The 13479-nt window shown below is 34.5% G+C and overlaps 1 long non-coding RNA gene across 1 annotated transcript; it reads right to left on the bottom strand.

Moving 5' to 3' along the window:
- Positions 1 to 1402: 1402 nt before the first annotated feature.
- Positions 1403 to 2070, bottom strand: LOC127799027 (uncharacterized). The gene is made up of 2 exons (XR_008022515.1): positions 1783 to 2070; positions 1403 to 1586 (listed from the first exon to the last, which is right to left on the bottom strand). It is a non-coding gene; the product is annotated as an uncharacterized LOC127799027 (long non-coding RNA).
- Positions 2071 to 13479: the final 11409 nt, after the last annotated feature.

Genomic DNA, 13479 nt, shown 5'->3' with positions numbered 1-13479 from the left:
AGTCGAAATTCTTTCGAGAACATTTCTTTTGGGAAGAAAGACTAGAAAGCCAAATAAAGTCTTCACTTTAACCCAAGGGTAAAAGCAAAGACTAGGGGGCAATTGTTGTACCTTTCCAAAAAATCGAAGGAATCTTTTGGGTGATACTCAAAAGAATCCTTTCAGTAGGGATCAAAAGGTTATTTTAGGTAAACTAAAAGAGTGCATCTAAAGAAGGAAGGGAGAAATCATCTTCGAAAGACCATCCTAGGAGCACGAAAGGCCTTGCGATCGATGCTTAATTGCTAGATATGGCCATGGAAGGGGAGAGAGAGGAGAGAAGAGACGGGCAAGGAAGGGGCATGGGAAGCAAATTTGTAATTTGGGTGAGGACATTTCTGTCATTTTTGCATCTTTCGGTAAGCCTCTCAGTAAGGTTGTTGGGCTGTGTAGAAGGGTCAACAAAAAAATGATTACAGTTGCAAGTAAAAAGTTTAAAAAGTTACCAAAAGGAAATAGACTTTATAGAGAGGGGAACAAAGCAACACATGAAGTTAACCTTTCAATTTTCAATCACTGAATATATGTTATTCAATTAAATTACTTTTTCCTGGTAAGTAGATGAAATGGTGCCAAACGTATGAAAACATATAGAACATAAAAGAGGCCTAGAGGGGAAACAAATGGTACGTTAAAGGTATCGGAAAAATAAAAAATGAAATATGACCCGGCCGGAATATTTATTATATAACGAAAATAAAAATGATTTGGAATGAGGTGAAGATATTCTGAAAACACAAATATGTAATTACAGCAACGATAATTTACTGAAACATATAAACAGATAACACTGCAATTTAATTACACAAATATGTAATTACAGCAACGATAATTTACTGAAACATATGAACAGATAACACTGCAATTTAATTTACTCAAGATCTTCAGGGAAGTCTTTGTTAAAGTTCCCCCACCATTTCATAAAGAAAGTTTCTAAGATGCATCACCGTATTCCTCCCAACATTTCTCACGAATTTCACTTTGATGAATTCAAACTCATTATATCTATCTTCTTCATTTTTTTTTTCTCCAACACTCCACAGGAACTGGTTAAACGAAGATTAGGGAAACAACAAAGTAATTGATAAAAAGTTTCCATGAAACTCTCCACAGGGACTGGTTAAACAAAGATTAGGAAACAACAAAGTAATTAACAGAAAGTTTCCATGGCGTAGTGTTTGGATGTCTCCCACGGGGTTAAGACTCGAGTTTTCAGTTTAGTTTCTCCAAAAGTTCATGGAAGTTGCTAATTAAGATATGTTCGCATCTTGTGTCTCGCCGTATCGACGAATTTTGCCGCGTTAGATCGAGGATTTTATCAGGGAGAAAATGGTTTTTCTGAAGTTCATAATTAACCAGCATATGACTAAAATTCAAATTCAATATTTCTGTTAAAATTCAATGTCTTGATGTCCAAATATATATGTATACATGGTTTATTTTCATCAAGTATTACGATAAGTTTTCAGAAATTCACTGATAAATACATTTTCCGCAGGCCCGTACCTATGGAAGACGCAGAAGTTTTCTCCCCAGAGTTTGAGCTACTATATAAATAAATACAACACAAAATTAGATGGAAAATTGTCACCAAAAATAAGAAAAAATTAAAAATGCAGCCAAAAAGGGGAAGTTGCTACTGAAAAGAAATGCGCGGCTCTAAATTTGATTCACATTTCTTCTTTTCTTCGCATTTTCACTCTATCGAGATATCTTCCATTGCGATGACACAGCTATAAATACCTGAATGAACCCATCGAAATAGCTTGTCCAGAACATTACAGAGAAGAGTGCAGAGAGAGAGAGCGGGCGAGCGAGCGAGCGATGGCGGACAAGGGCAAGGGGAAGGATGGACCTAGAACCAGGACAGACAGCTTGATTCCACCACGCAAAATATCAGTGAAGAAGATGATGGCACAGTACGTTGCTTCCTCCGTTAAGAAGAGCCAAGACAAGAAGAAGGTCAATCCTGGCGGCTCTTAGGGATGTTTGATCATGCATGCCAGCTATGGTGGCCCTGCCTGTGTTTGTCTCTATCTTCATGTTTTTTTTTTTATTTTTTTTTATTTTGTTACTGTAAGGGCAGGTCTCTATCTTCATGTTACCTTGTTTCTTTTCTATGGTTGTCTTGATGTACTTTTGAATGGGGTAAGTCGTTTAACATTAGTTCTGGTCTTCTTTGCTTCTGTATATTTTTTATTATGTTTGCCAATTGAATATTCAATTCAAAAGCAAAGAACAAACTAAAGAGTACAGACAAATTGTTTAGGATGAGGGTACAACTGCCCAAGTCTTCTAACTACAACAATCTGATCGAGTCCCTATTCGCCAAGTAAAAGGAATAAGAAAACTTTCATCTTGTCTTTGTTAATAGCAAGCCCTAGGTTTCCATGTTATGCCTCTTTCTTCATTTGAGTGAAACTTGCAAGAAAATGGGGCAGCAGCCAAAAAGAAAAGTTGACTCCTCTTTTGCTGCGTGCCTGCTAATGCATGGGCCAAACCGTTCCCTTGTCTGGAAACATGAACCAACAGGGACCAGCTTGGGACTTTTATCTAATTCATTCATCTCCGAAGAAGTGAAAACTTTTCGTAGTTGCTTAGACCAGAAATCAATGGTCACTTGGAGAAAAATTCCTGAGATGAAAGTCGTAATCTAACCTCTTTAGAATCTTATGACTCTTTGATCCTTTTAACTTTTTCTAATTTTCCTGCGTTGAGCATGCATGCCTCCTAGCTATTTAGATAAATTAACCACAAAGGCTCTTGAAAATGCAAGTTAAAACATTAATTGTTTTTTGTTAAGAGACAGACAAGGCAGAAAACATCTAGAGAAAGGTAGCTCAGGTCGAAATAACCAAAACCACACAAAATAAACCACAACAAAAAGGAAGCAGTAAATTGCCAATTATTATCATTATTATTAGAAAAATTTGCAATAATTATTTTTAAGGTTTGACGCAATTGCAAAACTCATCGCTATGCTCTAAAAATAACAATAACATCTCATATTATTAAAGAAATAGGATAAAATTGATGACCATTTTACCCTTCAATATTTTCTCTCTTCTTTTATCTCTTTTTGTCTGTTCTGATTCTTTAAAAAAAAGAAAAAAAGATAAAGAAACAACTAATAGTCTCTGGTGATCAGTGGCTGATGGCGAGTAGCTATTGTGTTATTCAAGAAAAGATAAAAAGAGAGAGAGCATAATGCAACCACCATTGCTGCTATTGTAGTTGTCGTGAGTCTATGTCGCTACTAGCAAAGAGAAAGAGAGAGAAACCAATGAGAGTCTTAAGAACAGAAAACGATGCAATTGGATGTTCAACTTGGGCCTACGTGAGGGATCAATAACAATACTCTAACATCCTATCTTTGTCATCTATTTCACATATCACACTAGCTAAATATTATATTTCAAGAGTACAATTCACTTTCAAGATGCCTGGGTGGTGAAATGGTAGACTCAAAGTCTTGTGAAGAGCTTGTAGATTCAAGTCTTATTTAAGACATAATTTTGATAATGTTTATTGAATGACCAATTTAATAAGAGGGATAAGATCAAATCACAATTTAGAAATGAGACTATTTTGATCATTTTAGAAATAAGAGTGCGCGTAATGTTTATTGATGATCATTTTATAATGGTAGAGGGCAAATTGAAACATAGCATTAAACCTAGGGGATACTTATTTTTTTCAAACGTTATGGGCAATTTTTGTAATTATCCTAAATTTTAGGGATACCACATGTAAGTTTTTCTTTATTATTATTATTATTATTATTATTATTATTATTATTATTATTATTATTATTATTATTAATAAAAAATAAGCATGCCTTTAAAGATGGTGAAACACCATATAAAACAAAAGACAATGATGGAGACATTTCCACCACGAGGGTTAAATGTCACAAAGAAGGCTTCATAATACGGCGTAAGAAACCAACAAGAAATAAACTAACAAAGCTAAAACATGAAACCTAACAAGAGGCCACATAAAACAAATAATGCCTCAAATTCCTTAAAGAAAACCTTAGTAGAAACCATTTTGATGAACCTTCAAATAAAAAAAATGACTTGCAATTATCAATCACTGAATATCTGTTATTCAAATGAATTACTTTTTCTGGTATGTGGTTGAAATGGTGCCAACATGTGAAAACATATAGAACATAAAAGGAGAACCTTAGGGAAAACAAATGATACGTTAAAGCTATCAGAATAATATAAACTGAAATATGACCCGGAATATTTATTATTTAACAAAATAAAATGACTTGGAATGAGATCAGAACATCATTAGGCAACTCATGAAGATATTTTGAAAACACAAATATGTAGTTACAGCAACGGTAGTTTATTGAAACATATAAATTTAACAATTTAATTAGGTAATAACAGACAACACAACAATTTAATTATAGCATAAGGGATTTCCATTATATTATTGCCAAAATTGAAACTTTTGGATAAAATTGTAAAAATTCGAAAAAGTTTAGATTTTTGTGCTAATAGCCTTAATTTTGAGAAGAAAGTTTTGAAATTATAGCAACACCAAACAAGAAAGTTTCAATGATAATTCTGGCTCCTTTCTACTCCTTATTCTTGCCCTTGGAACTAGTGCAAGCTTCCCTAGATTAGGGGTAAAGTGCGTCAATTATTTGGCTAGAATATGGAAAATTGTAGTAGGATTTTTCTATGGTATGATAATTAACATCCCTTTGGTGTGTTAGTGGATTACATTGCGCGTCAGCTTCCCCATTAGCTTTCCATCTCCTCTACTACTAAGGTGTTTGATATTATTGTTGATGGTGCCTATAATAGGCCTGTGTGAGTTCCCTCATAGGCTCTTCAGCTCATTCTCTCATCCATGACGAGCTAGCCTCGAATTAATTCTCCTGATCTCTTGAGGTGGCTCTGTGCTTTTGATGATGTTTTTATTATGCGATTAGTGGTGAGGGCTCTTCAAATTAATCGTAATCGAGTCCTTTGGTTTCACCTTGTTTGGCATAGCTTAGGGGTCCCTTGGTATGCATGTATGATTTGGTTGGCTATTTGTGAGCGTTTATCCACTCTTAATGGCTCAACCTTTTTTTTTATCATATTTTTTTAAATAATAAATATTCCAGGTCATATTTCTGTTTTTATTATTCTGGCAGCTTTAACGTATCATTTGTTTTCCCTCTAAGCCTCCTTTATGTTCTATATGTTTTCATATGTTGGCGCCATTTCAACCACATACCAGAAAAAGTAATTCATTTGAACAACAGATATTGAGTGATTGATAATTGCAAGTCATTTTTATTTGTAGGTTCATCAAAATTGTTTCTACTAAGGTTTTCTTTAAGGAATTTAAGGCATTATTTGTTTTATGTGGCCTCTTGTTAGGTTTCATGTTTTAGCTTTGTTAGTTTATTTCTTGTTGGTTTCTTACGTCGTATTATGAAGCCTTCTTTGTGACATTAACCCTTGTCTTTTGTTTTATATGGTGTTTTATATGGAAATGTCTCCATCATGCATGCTCAAGGCGCAGAAAAATTAGAAAAAGTTAAAAGGATCAAAGACTCATAAGATTATAAAGAAGTTAGATTACGACTTTCAACTCAGGAATTTCTCTCCAAGTGACCTTTGCTTTCTGGTCTAAGCACCTACGAAAAGTTTTCACTTCTTCGGAGATGAATGAAGAGAAAAGTCCCAAGCTGGTCCCTGTTGGTTCATGTTTCCAGACAAGGGAATGGTTTGGCCCATCCATTAGCAGGCACGCAGCAAAAGAGGAGTCAACTTTTCTTTTAGGCTGCTGCCCCCCTTTTTTATGCAAGTTTCACTCAAATGAAAGAAATTAAAGGGGCATAAAATGGGAACCTAGGGCTTGCTATTAACAATGGCAAGATGAAATTCTTCTTATCCCTTTTACTTGGCGAACAGGGACTCGATCAGATTGTTGTAGTGAGAGGACTTGGGGAGTATGACTGTACCCTCATCCTAAACAATATGACTGTACTATTTAGTTTGTTCTTTGCTTTTGAAATGAATATTCATTTGGCAAACATAATAAAAAATATACAGAAGCAAAGAAGACCAAAACTAATGTTAAACGACTTACCCCATACAAAAGTACATCAAGACCACCATAGAAAAGAAACAAGTTAACATGAACATAGAGCCCTGCCCTTACGGTATAAAGAAAAAAAAAAAAAAAAAAAAACATGAAGATAGAGACAAACACAGGCAGGGCCACCCTAATCACTTTTTGCTAGAATAGTAATGTGGTATAGCTGGCATGATCAAGCAGGGCTAAGAGCCGCCAGGATTGACCTTCTTCTTGTCTTGGCTCTTCTTAACGGAGGAAGCAACGTACTGTACCATCATCTTCTTCACTGATGTTTTGGGTGGTGGAATCAAGCTGTCTGGCCTGGTTTTAGGTCCATCCTTCCCCTTGCCCTTGTCGGCCATCGCTCTCTCTCTCTTCACTCTTCTCTGTAATATTCTGTACGAGCTATTTCGATGGGAGATATCTCGATAGATTGAAAATGCACAAGCTATTTTAGGTCCATCATTCAGGTATTTATATCTGTGTCATCGCAATGGAAGATATCTCGATAGAGTGAAAATGCGAAGAAAAAGTTCATCGACGTGAAAACAAGGACCCAGAATGATCAAGGAAAAGAAGAAATATGAATCAAATTTAGAGCCTTGCATTTCTTTTCAGTAGCAACTTCCCGTTTTTGGCTGCATTTTTAATTTTTTCTATTTTTTGTGACAATTGGTTTTCTCTTTGGTGACAATTTTCCATAAATATATATCAGTGAACTTCTGCGGAAAATGTATTTATCAGTGAATTTCTGAAAAGTTATCGTAATACTTAATGAAAATAAACCATATATACATATATATTTGGACATCAAGACATTGAATTTTAACAGAAATATTGATTTTGAATTTTAGTCATATGCCCGTTAATTATGAACTTCAGAAAAACCATTTTCTCCCTGAGCAAATGCTCTAACACGGTAAAATTCGTCGATACGGCGAGACAAAAGATGCGAAAATATCTTAATTAGCAACTTCCATGAACTTTTGGCGAAACTAAACTGAAAACTCGAGTCTAAACCGCTTGGGAGACATCCAAATGCTACGCCATGGAAACTTTCTGTTAATTACTTTGTTGTTTCCTAATCTTTGGTTAACCAGTCCCTGTGGAGAGTTTCATGGAAACTTTTTATCAATTACTTTGTTGTTTCACTAATCTTCGTTTAACCAGTCCCCGTGGAGTATTGAAGAGAAAAAGAAAAAAACATGAAGAAGAAGATAGATATAATGAGTTTGAATTCATCAAAGTGAAATTCGTGAGAAATGTTGGGAGGAATACGGTGATGCATCTTAGAAACTTTCTTGATGAAATGGTGGGGGAGCTTTAACAAAGACGACTTCCTGGAAGATCTTGAGAGACAATCTGGATTTTCATAGTTTAAAGCTTTTCCTTTCATTGTTATGGAAACCCCTTCTGATATAATTAAATTGCAGTGTTATCTGTTTACATGTTTCAGTAAATTGTCGTTGCTGTAATTACATATTTGTGTTTTCAGAATATCTTCATGAGTTGCCTAATGATGTTTTGCTCTCATTCCAAATCATTTTTATTTTCGTTAAATAATAACTATTCCGGCCGGGTCATATTTCATTTTTTATTTTTCCGATAGCTTTAACGTACCATTTGGAGAAATTCGTCGATACGGCAAGACACAAGATGCAACTTCCATGAACTTTTGGAGAAACTAAACTGAAAACTCGAGTCTAACCGCGTGGGAGACATCCAAATACATTTTCAATAATTTCAAAGCTTTATTTCCAGCACTACGCCATGGAAACTTTCTGTCAATTACTTTGTTGTTTCCCTAATTTTGTTTAACCAGTCCCCGTGGAGTGTTTCATGGAAACTTTTTGTCAATTACTTTGTTGTTTCCCTAATCTTCGTTTAACCAGTCCCTGTGGAGTGTTTCATAATCAGTAAAACCGATCCCTACCATTAATCGGTGGCTGAAAGATGACCATGTATCGGGGGAAAAAAAAAAAGATGGATATAATGAGTTTGAATTCATCAAAGCGAAATTCGTGAGAAATGTTTGGAGGAATACGGTGATGAATCTCAGAAACTTTCATGATGAAATGGTGGGGGAACTTCAACAAAGACTTTTGGAAGTTCTTTGAGAGACAATCTGGACTTTTTATTTATTTCTATTTTGCCTCATCGATCTGGATTTTTCATAGTTTAAAGCTTTTCCTTTCAATGTCATGGAAACCCCTTCTGTTGTACTTAAATTACTGTACTGTCTGTTATTACCTAATTAAATGGTTAAATTTATATGTTTAATAAACTACCGTTGCTGTAATCACATATTTGTGTTTTCAGAATATTTTCATGAGCTACCTAATGATGTTCTGCTCTCATTCCAAGTCATTTTATTTTGTTAACTAATAAATATTCTGGGTCATATTTCAGTTTTAATTTTTCTTAGCTTTAACATATCATTTGTTTTCCCTCTAGCCCTCCTTTATGTTCTATATGTTTTCATATGTTGGCACCATTTCAACCACATACCAGAAAAAATAGTTCATTTGAATAACAGATATTCAGTGATTGATAATTGCAAGGTTAACTTCACGTGTTGCTTTGTTCCCTTCTCTACAAAGTGAATTTCCTTTTGGTAACTTTTTAAACTTTTTACTTGCAATTTGGTAATCGTTTTCTTGTTTGGAAGCAGTTTCAAGGCACAACCACTCTAGCTATGATTTCTTATGTCTATCCCTATCTAGTATTCACAGTTACATCAGGTTTTAGTTGATAGATTTCTATTTTTATTAGATTTTAATTTAATTTATTTTGTTAAGTATCATACTTGAACTTAAGGAATCATCTAAGTCTCTAACCCATGAACATCCATAGAGTGTCATTGAGAAAAAAAGATTTCCAAAAAAGCCATTCCTTTAAAATTTTAATCGTTTGCTATCTTAGATCCACACATGCTTTTTTGAACAGATAACTCAAACTCACTTTTAGGTTCATTTTATAAGCACAGTAAAAAAATTTAAGTCCCTTACAAGTTTAGGGCATTTTTATTTATCTTTTTATATGTACTTTGAAGATCCAAACAAACAACAAAAAGAGTAGGGAACTATATATCTTGATATGAGGTTTTCTTTCTTTCTTTCATTCATTGTTCTTCTCTTTGTTAAGTTTATGATTTTTACTTTTCAGAAGTTCTGAAAAACAAAACGCATAAACATAGCAAAGACGAAGGAAGCAAAAGAAATACATAAAGGCTTGTTATTGTTAGATCATTGAACCAGTTTTAACTTAAAGTGTCCGAATATTTATGAACCACCTTGATTTGGTACCACTTGGTGTTCAATTAATTGAGAAAACATTAAAAAATAAAAATAAAAAAGCCCTTCACATTCGGGCAGTTAATGTATGCATGAGTTTTGTTTTCTTGGGTGCTATAATACCTGAGAATAAATTGAGGATAAAAATGATATTTGATAAGGGGCATAAATAGAATTTTGAAAAAACAAGACTATAGTGTACACTAACACAGCTTTGGACGACCGAATTAGTCAGAGGAAGTATCCCAGACCCTAGATAGCCAAAGAAAATAGTATAGTATCTACGAGTGATTAAAATTATAATTTTTAGTGATAAAAGAAATGAGATCGGGAACAATTTTCAGTACAACAAAAATACAGCTGCCAATTAAGTCGTATTACCGAATTGTTATAGACAATGTCCGAAAAATCAACGGAGTGTGTCTATGACTAATATTTGATGTATAGAACAACTCTTAAGTGGTTTCAGGTTGAATCGAGTGGATTTGAGGTCAAATTGATCAATCGGGCCTAAGTGTAATTTTCTAAAATTGCCCGAGGGAGGTCAAAACTATAATTTTTCAGAAGTTTCAAGGGAGAAATGAGAAGTAAAAATCTTGAGGGTCTTAGTGATGGTGCTAGAAAGATCAGGGGCTTGAGGATAAGGGCCAAAATGTAAAAGGAAATTTCAAGAGGGCCAAACTGTAATTTTCGAAAAAGCTCCACGCGTATGGCAGATCTGGCCGAGATTTTGGCCTGAAAATCCGGCGATTTGGCAGCCTATTTTCGTCAGGGCATGGGCAAGGACGGTTTGGGAGACGTGTGGGAAGAGTTTTGGCCGGAAATCGGCCACGTGGGGGTCGGATTTGGCCTATAAATATCAAGGGTTTTTGGCCGAATTTGGAGCATCAAATTGCTCCATTTTGAGGGCAAGTCGAGGGAAACCAATAAGGGGCTTTTGATCCTTGAGGGAAGAGGATCATTTCTTGAGATTTTGGAAATTTTTGGAGCGGTACAAGGGTGTTTTTGCATTCGGCCGTATATATCGAGTTAAGGTAAAATCGGTTTGTAGAGTGAACGATCTAAGGATCTAATAAGGGGCTTTTGGTTGAGAGGTTATGGTAACTAATCTAGAAAATTTCGTGTCAATCGGAGTTCGAATCGAAGGTCAATTTGACTCGCCGAAAAACGCAAAGATCGCCGGAGCCGGACTGTAAATCGTCAAATCGGGCTATTTCCGACGAGTTTTTCGGCCATGTGAGGGTGCCATTGTGATCGAATTGAGGAGGGCTTCAAGGTGGTGTCGTCGGATCAGCCATCGAAGCAGGTCGTCGGAGAAGATGACCGGAGGTATTTTTTGTATTTTTTAAATACTGAAAATATAGAAAATTCAAGAAAAAATAGAAATAAAGGAAATAAAATTCTGGAAAAATATCCATAAATTCAAGAAAAATGAATAGTTTATTTGGATGAATTTTTATCTTGGAAATTTCTTGATGAAATAATTATTTTTGATTTTTTAAAGGAAATGTAAATGGAAAATAAATATGAGGGATTTTTAGAAAATTCTGAAAAAATTCCAGAAGGATAAGGAATTTATTTTATGAGTTTTGGTGATTTTTCTTGAAGTATATTCGAACGAAATCAATGAGAAATAAATTTTCTCAAGGAAAAGTAATTATGAAAATTTGAGAAAATAGGAGGAAAATCTGGAAAATTTCAAGAAAATTTCATAGGATTATAAATATTTTTTTTATGAATTTTTGTTGAGAAAAATTTAGAAAAAATGCTTGAAGAGGTATTTACTTGAAATTATCGAGAGAAAAATGAGAAGAAATTAGAGAAAAATAATGAGAAAATTGAGAAAATAGATATTAATTTCCCTTTGAATGCATATGATGTCTAGGGTATTGTTGAGGCTCGAATTTGAACTATAGAGCATCTGGCATGAGAATCGAGGTCGATCGGGCACGCATTTTGAGGAATCTTGAATTTAACCCAAGGTGAGTGGTTCTGCCCGAAAAGACTTATAATAGCATGTGAATTGTTTACTGTGAGTGTTTATCCTTATGGTTTGATTTATTGTGATGGTTTGTCCAAACGGTTATTTACACATGCATTGAATTTCGTACGATAAATTGCATACATCGAAATGTTGATTTTAAGTTATGCATGTTATGATTTTTCTGCATTGACATGTCGTGTTGTCCATGTGGGACGTGGGTTGTTAACCTGTGACGTAGCTCTCGAGTGTCAGCACTCAGAATGCGTGCCAATGGTTAATGCTATGTGACCCACTTGGGACGGGGCTTAGAAAAATTGTAACGACCCATTAAAGGGCTTAGTATTTATTCAAGAACTATTTAATTAATTATTGAAGTATTGATTAAGAGATTTTGCCAATTAATTATTTAATGTGGCAATTTAGAGATTTTGAAGGAAAAGAATAGCATTTATTTCTTTTTAATGTTGGAGTTAAAGGAATTTGCTAAGGTGGCAATTTAGATTTTTAATTAAGAGAATAGTATTTAAATAGCATTTAAATGACATTTATTTTGTGGAAATTAAATGCAAGGGCATGAAGGTAATTTTGGAGTTTTATTTTTAATTGAGAGTGTTAATAATATTTTTTGTATTATTATTAATCAGGTGAGATTATATATTTAAAGGAGAATGAGAATCCATGTATGAGATGGATTTGGATTGAGAGTCTCCTAGTTAGATTTGGAGAAGGAATCCAAGTTGTAGAAGAAGTGTGATCTAGGACTTTATGTCTATATATAGAGCCCATTAGCTTAGCTTTTCTTCACGCAATGTGAAGAACCAAGAGGCCAAGAGATAGCAGAGGCTTACTAGAGTCTTCAGGATCGCTCCAGGGTTCGATCAGAGAGTTCTATCAGGCAAGTATTCTTCCTGTAATCCCTTCCATTACAGGTTCATATCAATTTTGATTTCAGATTATTCCAGTTCTTCATTGTAGTTTTCAGATTTATATCAGTAAACAGAGACATATATATATGTATGCGTATAACAGTGAAGTTATGAGTAAGTTCTATTACTTCTTATCCATTTTGGATTGCCAGTTCTATTAATCCTTATTTATTTTGGATTGCAAGTTCTATTACTCTAAGTTCTAATATCTGGATACCTTGTATCGTATCCGGATGTATCTAAAGTTCTTCGAGTATGATATCCGGATGGTTTGTTTATACATCTGAAAAGGTCAAGATAATATCCGGATATCTTGCCTGATATCCGGATGCCTTCCTCAAAAGTTAAATTTTTCATTCGAATAGTCCCCAATTATATCCGAATGCATCAGTGAGATATCCGGATGACCAGAATCATATCCAGATGTCCTAGTTCATATCTGAATACTTCCCAGCATATCCGAACAGCTTCTTATTTGAATGTCAGTGTATCCGGATGAGCCTTTTTCATATCCGGATGTCTTTCATCATATCCGAATATCCTTCCTGATATCCGGATGACTTTTTCAGAAATCCAATTTAGCTTCCAGTGAGTCCTAATTCAAGTTTAATTCAATTAACGTATTTAAATACCTTCCAACATTGAATTCATAAGCCAGAACATGACAAGTTAATCATGTTGAGTTCTAACCTAGTCAAGAGGGGGGGTGAATTGACACCTTTTAAAACTTTAATGCAAAACCTATGCACGTATATGAGAAAACAAATTTAATATAAACCAAAATTGTAGTTGAGAGTACGGGAGCACTTAAATACTAGATGGATAATATGATATCCGCCAGCTGTGCTAGTATGTGCTTAGATCCAATATACTCTTCAAATTACAACTTGGTGAAAAACATGTGATTTGAATGCACACAATAACAAGACTTTAAATAAACCAAACGGAATATTGAATGAGTACAAAGAATGATCAATTAAAGCAAATCAGAATATAATAGCCAACAAGAATTTAGGCCTTAGGATTTGGCCACACAAAAACAAAAACAAACAAGTATAATCAAGCAAGAATAAGTAAAGAGTGAAGAAAAGAAGGACACAACGATTTATAGTGGTTCGGCCCTTATGGCTTACATCCACTACCT

Source organism: Diospyros lotus, chromosome 4, assembly GCF_014633365.1.
Source record: "Diospyros lotus cultivar Yz01 chromosome 4, ASM1463336v1, whole genome shotgun sequence".
Taxonomy (NCBI): domain Eukaryota; kingdom Viridiplantae; phylum Streptophyta; class Magnoliopsida; order Ericales; family Ebenaceae; genus Diospyros; species Diospyros lotus.
This window is presented reverse-complemented; position numbering and strand designations above follow the sequence as displayed.